The sequence below is a fragment of the Pelophylax lessonae genome (genome assembly GCF_965119305.1).
Source record: "Pelophylax lessonae genome assembly, chromosome: 5".
Taxonomy (NCBI): Eukaryota; Metazoa; Chordata; class Amphibia; order Anura; family Ranidae; genus Pelophylax; species Pelophylax lessonae.
In genome coordinates, this window is record NC_138772.1 from 547078627 (window position 1) to 547085280 (window position 6654).

Here is a 6654-nt window from a genome sequence, read left to right on the forward strand (position 1 = left end):
ATGAAATTTCAGCAAAATGGACTCACCTGCTGCATCATTTCTTCACTTTGATTTTTGGGGTGTCTACCAGTATAGAGCCCAACACATTACCCAGTCCATACCAATATAGAACCTAACACATTACCCAGTCCATACCAGTATAGATCCTAACACATTACCCAGTCCATACCAGTATAGAACCTAACACATTACCCAGTCCATACCAGTATAGATCCTAACACATTACCCAGTCCATACCAGTATAGAACCTAACACATTACCCAGTCCATACCAGTATAGATCCTAACACATTACCCAGTCCATACCAGTATAGATCCTAACACATTACCCAGTCCATATCAGTATAGATCCTAACACATTACCCAGTCCATACCAGTATAGATCCTAACATATTACCCAGTCCATACCAGTATAGATATCCAGCATGATATTTTTCCCCATTGAGATCTGATGTGTTTTCAAAGTGTTCCTTTCATTTTTTTGAGCAATGTATATATAAATACACAAACTCTCACACTCCCACGGCACGACTTGTGCACGACTTCGGGGGCGACCTGTGAAGTCCCGTGCACTGCGACTTCGGCGCGACTTGCATGGACTTCATATAATGAATGTCTATGCAAGTCGCTCCGAGGTCGCCCCGAAGTAGTACAGGACCCTCTTTCTAAGTCGAAGCGACTTGTGTCGCTCCTATTAGAACGGGTCCTGTAGCAGTCAATGGACCGCGACAGACCGCGACTTGTCAGGCTGACAAGTCGCCTGACAAGTCGCGGTAGTGTGAACGGAGCCTTATGAATAAATGAAAACAAATATTTTAAAACGTGAAAAACATGGATGGTACCAGTAGAGGAGTGGATGCGCCAGTAGGGCAGAGGATGGTGTCAGTTCTTTTTTATTATTTCCTATTTCTTATTAACTTTCTCTATTTTTTTTTAGAAGCCCTGTGGGGGGTTTTGGTGAAATATCAGGAGTCTAAACAGACCGCTGATTTCTCACTTTTGAGACACAGAAAGAGGCTGGGCACAGAAAATTCACTATTCCCTTTCTCTGCAGACTCAGCTGCACAGGACAGTGAATGAACGGGAAGTGCTCTGTGCTGAGCAGCTTCCTCTTCATTCACAAATTGAAGCATAGTAAACAGTTTTCTATGCTTCAGTTCTGAATGGACACAGGAGTGATCAGTACTGATCACTCACTCTGTTTATTCCATCCTGGCACATCCCCTTGTGTGCCTGAAGCAGCAGCCGGTAGGAGAGGACAGGAAGGAAGCAGGCAGCAGGGGGAATCTGCGCTGCACAGGGTCATTAGGGTGTGAACACCTATGCAGATTGTACTATCATATTGTATAGTGTATGGTCAGCTTAATGGTAATTTAATCCCTCCAAAATTCCTCTCTTGTCTTATTGGGTGTGGAAGTGATGGAGGACACTCTCCTGTGCTGAGATCTACCAGATCCACCGACTGAAGAAATATGTTATCTGTACAAACTGTGTCATCCTGTGAACCAGATTCACATTTCTCACCAGATTTCACCGGATTCAGCTCAGATTTCCTGTAATATGATCATTTTACACATCTCCTGAGCCCCCCAGATAGCTTTATATGACCTTTCTCTACAGATAACCCAGCATGGAGGGGCTCAGTGAAGGTGGTGGTGAAGGTGTGGAGGTGTCTGATCGGGTCACACAGATCATAAAAGGACAGCTGCCCGGCCTCATAATCCACATAGATCCTGACTCTGTTACTGGAGAGATTGGAAGATATGCTAATCAGTTTATTGTCATACAACAGAGAACATCCACTGTTAAACCTCCACAAACCCCAGGACTTGTTATTATTTCCAATCCTTGAATGCACTCCTTTCCTCTCTATACTGGGATAACACATCCCGACTTTGCAATCTTTTGACTCACTGACATCCACTTCCCAGTAATGTCGTCCCGAGGAAAATCTCTGACTGCTTAAAACCTGGACCCACCACTGAAATCTCTCCGGTGTTTCTGGACGATTCTGCTCTAGATCTGACCTGGATGCAGTTTTCATGTCATCTGATATCAGTAGATTATTATGAGCTGTGTTCACATCCAGTAATATGTCTGAAGCTTCCTGTATATTGAAGAATACATTTACCCCTTTTATCATATCAGATAATCCTGTGTGTAATGTGTGTGAGATTCCAGCCACATCCAGATCCCCTCCATCATGGAGGAGTCTATCATGTCTCTCTCTGTCCTCATTATCTTCCTCCTCAGTATCACACAAGTCCCCTGTGTCTGATTCCTGTAGGACAGTCAGTGGGTCAGTCATGTTACACAGCTCCTCAATGTCCCCCATCTTCCTGGACAGATCCTCCTTCTTTATCTCCAGCTGATGGATCAGATCAGACAATGAGATAGAGATCCGCTCTTCCTGGCTGGAGAGCTCATCCAGGACTCTCTTCGCCAGGTCTTCCAGCTGTCTCCTAAGCTCTATGAACAGGGCAGTGACTGTTTCCCTTTCAGCGGCTGATTTTTCTTGTACTTTTCTCCTGCGATCCTGCAGACTCTGGATTCTTTTCTCTGTCTCCTCTTTCTCTGTCATCAGTTTCTGCAGAGAATTTCTCAGTTCCTGTTTCTTATTCTCAGAGGCCTCATCCAGAGTCTCCACCTTGTGTCCCTGATGTTCTCCATCCAGCCTGCAGGACACACAGATACAGGCAGAGTCCTCAGTGCAGTAATATTTAAGAAGTTCTCTATGGATGGAGCATTTTCTGTTCTCCATGGAAGTGGTGGGATCAGTTAGGACATGTTCTGGTGACTTGCTGTGGATTTTCAGGTGATTATCACACAAAGAAGCTTCACACATCAGACAGGATTTAACAGCAGGTACAGGATAGTGAATACAGTAAGTACAGAAGACTCCAGTCATCTTCTGATCTGGATGTGTGGATCGTAAAGTCTCCACTATGTTACGCAGTGTTATGTTCCTCTGCAGTACAGGACGACCCATAGACCTTTTTCTGCACTGAGGACATGGATAATCTCCAGACGACTCCTGTGTATCCAGCACACGATCAATACAGACCCGGCAGAAGTTGTGTCCACAGCTCAGCATTACAGGATCTTTATAGATTTCCAGACAGATGGAACAGTCCAGCTCCGGTCTCAGATCAGCAGACGCCATCGCTGACAGCAGAAGAGAGAAATGAAAGTGAAAGTCTCCGACACTCAGAAACCAGAGGACACGTCTCACATATTACTGCACAGGGTGGGGCTGATCTGATCTTTGTTCACATATTTCCTGCAGATATAAGTTCAAAGTGAATAAGATGAAGTGATATTTCAAATCACGGGAGTGTTCTGGTCACATGCTGTAGTGACTGTTAGGCTTGTTTGCATTTTTTGAAATAAGAGCTTCAGACAAAACCAATGCTGAGCTGGTAATGCAGTGCCAATCGATGTACAGTATCTCACAAAAGTGAGTATACCCCTCACTTTTTTGTAAATATTTTATTATATATTTTCATGTGACAACACTGAAGAAATGACACTTTGCTACAATGTAAAGTAGTGAGTGTACAGCTTGTATAACAGTTTAAATTTGCTGTCCCCTCAAAATAACTCAACACACAGCCATTAATGTCTAAACCGCTGGCAACAAAAGTGAATACACCCCTTAGTGAAAATGTCCAAAGTGTCAATATTTTGTGTGGCCACCATTATTTTCCAGCACTGCCTTAACCCTCTTGGGCATGGAGTTCCCCAGAGCTTCACAGGAGTCCTCTTGCACTCCTCCATGATGACATCACAGAGCTGGTGGATGTTAGAGACCTTGCGCTCCTCCACCTTCTGTTTGAGGATGCCCCACAGATGATCAATAGGGTTTAGGTCTCAAGAAATGCTTGGCCAGTCCTTCACCTTTACCCTCAGCTTCTTTAGCAAGGCAATGGTCGTCTTGGAGGTGTGTTTGGGGTCGTTATCATGTTGGAATACTGCCCTGTGGCCCAGTCTCCGTAGGGAGGGGATCATGCTCTGCTTCAGTATGTCACAGACACAATACTTGCTGGTGGTGTAAAAAACATATATTTATTCATTACCAATAAAGTAAAGATATAATGTCAATTACTGTGTTGCTGCCATATTGACTCCAACAGGTTCCCCTTCACACCCATAATAAACATTGTCACCAATGATACGTCCGGACTCAATATTGCTATGTTTACTGCAGAACTGTGCAATTCATGGCTTGATTATTATCCGAGCAAAAAGCTCTAATAAGACTACAGTGTTGCTGTGTACATAGGCCCCAGGGCTAATGAACAGTAGCAATAAATCATCTGTCACTATAGACCTCCTCAAGTACTCAAAAGAAGGCTTCTTGTGTAAAATTGCTGGGTGGAAATATATCCCTTTGTATAATCTTTGATAAGTAGACTAAGTGTCCCAGATGATGGCAATAAAGTCACTCAAGAATGCAATATTGGAAACGAGGCGGCTTACCCCGTCCAATTGATCCTCCTGTTATCAGGCTGTTAACTTACTGTTAGATTAGCTGTACAGGATCTTCGGAGTCTCTCCCTGCTCTAGCTGCCATCCAATACTTTTGGAATGAGTGACCATAGTGGTGATTGTTTATTAATCCTGTGCCTGTAAGGAGACTGCAGGTCCGCTCCTGGATCGCTCTCTCCTATGGATTTGCCCGCGTTCCGCGGGTTTTCCGGGTTGCACTCCGGGAGTCACGCCATGAGTGTTTTCCTTCCAGATCCTGGTTCAGACAACTCTCCAAAGGGCTTGTGGACTCAAGGGATCCAATGACGTAACTGTGATGTCAACGCGTTTTGCTACATCATGCGTAGCTTCATCAGGATGACGTTCCTCCCCTCTCATTTGTATTAAATAGATGTTCTGTCCAGGGGGAGGGGGGGCGGTCCTTATTGCAATTTCCTTAAGGTGGTAATGTACCTTTTTCAGAATAACACTGTTAAAGCGTCCATCAGTTACAACGAGGTTGGTTACTTGTTTATATTATCGCCCCACCCCCTCTCCACACACATATATACAGAAACACTGTAGTCTTATTAACGCTTGTCGCTCTGATAATAATCAAGCCATGAATTGCGCAGTTCTGCATAGCAATATTGGGTCCGGACGTATCATTCGTGACAATGTTTTTTATGGGTGTGAAGGGGAACCTGTTAGAGTCAATATGGCAGCAACACAGTAATTGACATTATATCTTTACTTTTTTGGTAAATAATAAATACATGTTTTTTACACCACCAGTAAGTCTAGTGTCTGCTTAGTTAACCGCTTGGTTTATCTGGGGGTGCTCTTTCCTCCCTCAGACTTAACCAAATTGTATTTTTGTGCTTGTAATTGGTTAAAGGAGCAGGACACCACAAGGTGGTATAGACACTGGTTATGTGATCTGTAAATATCTTATCCCCATCTTTGTTTGTTTATGCTTTTAAATCTAGCTATAGGTAGGTTTCATGGTCATTTGGCTAGGGCGATCGAAAAACATATAAACACTTGATGCAATGATGTCAGAGAACTTTATCTGGCTGAACAGCGAAGTAAAGTTGCTTTGGAGGACCAGTCACACACACACAGAGGAGGAAGTCTATGGGATCAAGGAATAAGGTAAGTATTTGTACTTGCCACTTTGGGCACCCCTAACTTAAAAAAGGTTTCGGTGGGGCTTCATTTTGTCTCACATTACTTAATAGGTTGTTATTTATTGCACAAAAGAATATAGCTGCTAAATGGTTATCCCCTATCCCGCCCTCTAAGGAGGATTGGAGATTTCAAGTAAACAATGCTTTACTCAGAGAACAACAAATATATAAGAATAGAAATAATTCAAAAAAAAATTAAAATTTGGGAGCCCTGGTTAAATTACCCTGATATGATTCCATCTTTTTCCTATTATCAGTTAGATAGGGCTAATTTAGATTTTTGGTAATGGAAGATGAAAATAATGTCATTATATACCATGTGCTTAGGGGAGGGAAATGGAGTACTATTACACTTTTTTTTTTTTGGGGGGGGGGGGTTGTGTGGGGTTAATTGTTCTTTATTTGTATGTTTGTTATGAAAAATTATAATAAAGATTATTGTTAAAAAAAAAAAAAAAAAATTAAAAAAGGAACCTTCCAACATAAAAATAAAATAAAATAAATGAAAACCCCAAAATACTACCTTTAAAATAACAACCCATATTTTTAAAGGGCAATGGATAATATTCCCTTCACACACGTTCCTGGGAGAGGTAAGAAGAAAGTGGGTGCAGCAGAAACTGTTAGCTGGAGAATGGAAGCAAAAGTATACAGTATGTTGCCTGTGTGTTGGCAGGGGTTAAGCTGCTGGGTTCTTCCTTGAAACGCATCGGCCTAGCCATTACAGATGCCATCTGGTCTCCCTGCAGCATTGGAATGGTCCATGTTCTGGAGGCTACCTGTCTATATAGTGCTTTTACATGCATATTTACTACATGCATTTGTGTGTATGATGTATGATACTTTTTATTTTCAGTAAATGTTTTAATGGAATTGCACTAGGTCGGTGTGCCCTTTTCCTGTTTTCGTTGCATAGTTAAATCCCTCCTAGGGGTGTGACATGAGAATGGGCCACCCTGTTATATATATATATTCTCTGCTTGGAGTGGAGCTAGAGG

The 6654-nt window shown here is 42.6% G+C and overlaps 1 pseudogene across 1 annotated transcript; it reads right to left on the reverse strand.

Moving 5' to 3' along the window:
* Positions 1 to 1331: 1331 nt before the first annotated feature.
* LOC309555527 (E3 ubiquitin-protein ligase TRIM39-like) lies at positions 1332 to 3259 on the reverse strand (annotated as a pseudogene). The gene has a single exon. The product of its transcript is annotated as an E3 ubiquitin-protein ligase TRIM39-like (transcript).
* Between the last annotated feature and the right edge of the window lie 3395 nt (positions 3260 to 6654).